The sequence below is a fragment of the Puma concolor genome, chromosome A3 (genome assembly GCF_028749965.1).
Source record: "Puma concolor isolate L17-30 chromosome A3, mPumCon1.1.hap2, whole genome shotgun sequence".
NCBI lineage: Eukaryota > Metazoa > Chordata > Mammalia > Carnivora > Felidae > Puma > Puma concolor.
Genome location: NC_141669.1, coordinates 113502575 through 113506461, shown reverse-complemented (window position 1 = coordinate 113506461; position 3887 = coordinate 113502575). Strand labels below are relative to the sequence as shown.

The following is a 3887-nucleotide window of genomic DNA, read 5'->3' as shown; positions in this document are numbered from 1 at the left end:
GTCCTGTCTCCCACCCTCTTCCTTTACCGACTCCTCTCCAGCCACACTGGTCTTGTTACTCTTCATACACCGGACCCTCTGCCTCAGGACACTTGCACTTGCTGTGGACAGCACTCCACTACCTGGAGCGCTCTTCCTCTAGGTATCGCTTGGTTCACCGCCTCATCTTGTTCAGGTCTCTGCTCAGATGTCACCTTCTCAGTGAAGGCCCGTCCTGTTGAATCCTCTGAGTTCTCCTCATTCCCAAACCACTTGCCTTACTTTATTTTTTATTTTGCCATGGTCCCTACCTAACATCCTATATACTTTACTTGGTGTATTTAATATTTACTGTCTCTTCCCTGCCATTGACTATCAACACTACAGGGCAGGGATCACTGTTTATTCTTGAATGTATCCCCGGGGCCTAAAATAGCATCTGACACTCAGTGATGGTTTGTTGAATGAATGAGCTGCAGGAGCCCAGACATGGGGCCGTCCAGGTGGGGAGGCCGGGTGGGGCCAGTGCACCAGGGCTAAAGGACATTCCGTGAAAGTGACAGCTTGCTGCCCTTCCCCCCACCTCCCCCGGGGGCACCCTGAGGATGGGAGAGTCAGAGGGCGAGGCTTTGAAGATACAAACGGTGGGGCGGGCACTTCCGGTAATCAGGATCTCAGGGCATCTGCCCGAGAACCCTGCCCACTGCCCCTGAGGCCTTGACTCGCTCCTTCCTGTGCTATAGAATCGGGCCCCTTCCATCTGTGACCTCCTGGATGCTGCTGGGGGAGGTAAGGCGGGCAGGTTTGTTGCAAAGAACTGTGTGTGGCCCTGAGCAGCACGCGGCACCTCAGTTTGCTCGTCCGCAAAATGGGAATGATAGGAGGACGGATTTCAAGGCAGGGCCGTGAAGCTGAATGAGATAATGGCATGGAAGTCCTTGGTAAACAGAAGTGCTCCACGGACCCAGGAGGGGGTAAAGGCACAAGGAACAAACCCTAGCTCTGCCACCAGGCTCGGTCTCATTGCTTGCAAAGTGGGCTGAATGTGCTAGGGCTGTTGAGAGATTCAAAATGCAAAGGAGATTCTTAGCACTCAGTAAACGTGCAAGAGTTGTTTGCTTTTATTCATGGTGATTCTTTTTTTAATGTTTTTTAATGTTTATTTTTGAGAGAGAGATGACAGAGCGTGCGTGGGGGGGGGGGGGAGGGGCAGAGAGAGAGGGAGACTCAGAATCCGAAGCAGGCTCCAGGCTCTGAGCTGTCGGCACAGAGCCCCACGTGGGGCTCGAACTCACGAGCTGTGAGATCATGACCCGAGCTGAAGTCGCTGAACCGAATGAGCCACCCAGGCGCCCTAATAATAATTCTTTTTTTTTTTTTCCCAAAGTTTGTTTATTTATTTTGTGAGAGAGAGAGAGACAGCATAAGCAGGGGAGGGACAGAGAGAGGGAGAGAAGAGAGAATCTTAAGCAGGCTCTCGCATTGTCAGCATGGAGCCCAATGCGGGGCTCGATCCCATGAACTGAACCAAGAGTCAGACACTTAACTGAGTCACCCAGGCATCTCTTGAAGGTAATCATTCTAATAATGATAGGGAGTAAAAAGTTATTGAGAAGCCATCTGGGAGCCCAGAGGGGACCGTGACCGTGGGCTCCACGGAGCACAACTTCAGCCCCCTACATTTCACTTTGGTCATAGACTCCCACGCACAAGGTCACCTCCGCCCATTGCCTCCAGCAAGGCCATCCCCATGAGCACACTTATTCCCTAAAATATGCCAAAGGAGTGAATATCAGGCCTTGAGGCCAGCCTGGGAGTGGGTGTGTGGGGAGTTCAAATCCAGGCCCTGCCTCTCCCAAGCTGTAGAAACTTAGATACGCCAATTGCTCTATGCCTCAGTTTCCTTTTCTGGGAAAGTAGAATTATAATAGCCTTGGCCTCTTACAGCGGCCGTGAGGATCGAGTAAGTTAAAATGTGCCCAGGGCCTGGGTGCTGTGCCTGGCACTTAGCAAGCAGATCATATGGAAGAGGGTTACTATCTTCATCCCACCAATAGGTAAACTGAGGCTCAGCCAGGAGAAATAAGCCGGTTCAGGTTATCAGCTGGAATGTTTATTGGCCCTGAGCTGCGATGAATCTCATTACACGGGTAGAAACCCCAACCAGTGAACCTACTGGTTTGTGAGACACCTTTTATTCCTTAGTGGCTTTTTGTTGTTGTTAAGTGGGAGTCCAAAATGGAGGAGGGGACAACTTAATGTTGTCCCAGGAAAATCTCACCCAGGAACTTCTTTTCAGAAATCTGGGGAAACACTTAGCCCTGTGTGAAAAGGTCTCGGGTTCCAGTTTGAGACGGACTGCGCAAGGTAATGGGAAATCCTTGAAGGCTCTTGAGCAGGGGAAGCATGAACTTTAAGGGACAGGAGTCTGGCAGCGCGTTTGGGTTATTTCCTGTTACTGGGGTCTGGACATCGCTGGCGGGGGGCGCCTTGGTATGGTGACTGAATTCCACAAATAATCAAGATGTATTTGCAGAGACCCCACTAAATGAAGGGTGCTGGGCTGCTGTGGAGGGTTTGCAGCGAGCAAACCCCATCACATCCTTCGGCCCTGCCCTTCCGATGTGGATATACAACTCGATCTACTCCTGCGGGGTAGGGGGGTGGGGGTGGGGTGGGGGAGAGCCTGAGTGGGAGGGGTGATGTTTGGTTTGAGGCATAGATGGAGTAGGAGATGCAGAGGGAGAGAACATTCCAGGTGGAGGGACTTGAAGGGAAAGGCCCTGAGAAGGGAAAGGCCTGGAAGGTTCAAACTCTTGCCAGGAGCCCCGGGTGGGACAGAGACGCAGAAGGCAGAAGGAACAGGCGAGAGAGGTCGTGGGGTCAGACACGCAGGGCTTCAGAGCCATCTGAGGAGTGTTTTACTCCAAGTAATGTGGGGGATCATCAGAGGTTTCGGAGCAGCGGAGGGCACAGGATCTGACCTGGGCCTCCAGGGGACCTCCTCCGGCTGCGCGTGGAGAAATGGACTGTGGGGTCCGTGGCGAGAGCCGGGAGCCCAGGGAGGGTGATCTGCTCCAGCGCGGTGTGGGTAGAGGCGGTGACACGTGCTCAGAGTCTCCGTCTGTCGTGGAGCGGTGGCGCTCAGGGGCTCCTGAAGAGCGGGTGGCTTCTGTCGAAATGGCCAGCGCACGTGCCCGTTCACCGAGCGGATCTGCCGCTGGGACTTCATCCCGCATTTATCCTTGCACATGCGTGAGATGACCCAGATACAGGGGTGCCGATTTGCCGGGCAGAAGGGGAACAGGCTGCCTGGGGCCAAGTGTGGGTGGGGATGTGGAGCTGGCGCCGCGGAAGTGGGGGGCAGGCGCCGCCATCTGGGAGCAAGCTGGGACGCTGAATATGTAACGGAGGGTATGAGAGACGCCCGCCGATTCCCTGACAGTCTCCCTGGCAACAGGTGGGGTCTGGGCACCCGCGCCCACTCCCTGATTCGGGGCGCTCTGTGGCTGCTCTGACCGATACTGTGGGCAGAAGTGATGCTGTGACAGCTTCTGGGCCCAGATCTTAAAAGACGAGCAGCTTCTGTGCTCACTTCGGCAGCACATACGCTAAAATAAGAACGATCCGGGGAGAATTAGGGTGGCCCTGGTGCGAGGATGACACACAAATTCCTGAAGCGCTCCGTGTGAAAAAAAGAAAGAGAGAGAGAGAAAGAAAGAAAGAAAGAAAGAAAAAAAAAAAAAAAAAGACTAGCAGCTTTTACTTCCTCCTTCTTGGCAGGATCCCTTGGGGGACAAGCCCGCTGCCATGAAGGAAGTCTAACCACCCCCGAGACTGCCATGCTGTGAGGAAGTCTAGCTAGCTACAGAGAGGTGTCCTCTAGGATGAGGCACCATTAGAGGGAC

General features: G+C 53.7%; 1 non-coding gene across 1 annotated transcript; it reads left to right on the top strand.

Annotated features, from left to right (window-relative positions):
• The first annotated feature begins 3566 nt into the window (after positions 1–3566).
• Positions 3567–3673, top strand: LOC147582690 (U6 spliceosomal RNA). Its single transcript, XR_015249621.1, has one exon. It is a non-coding gene; the product is annotated as a U6 spliceosomal RNA (small nuclear RNA).
• The last annotated feature ends 214 nt before the right edge of the window (positions 3674–3887 follow it).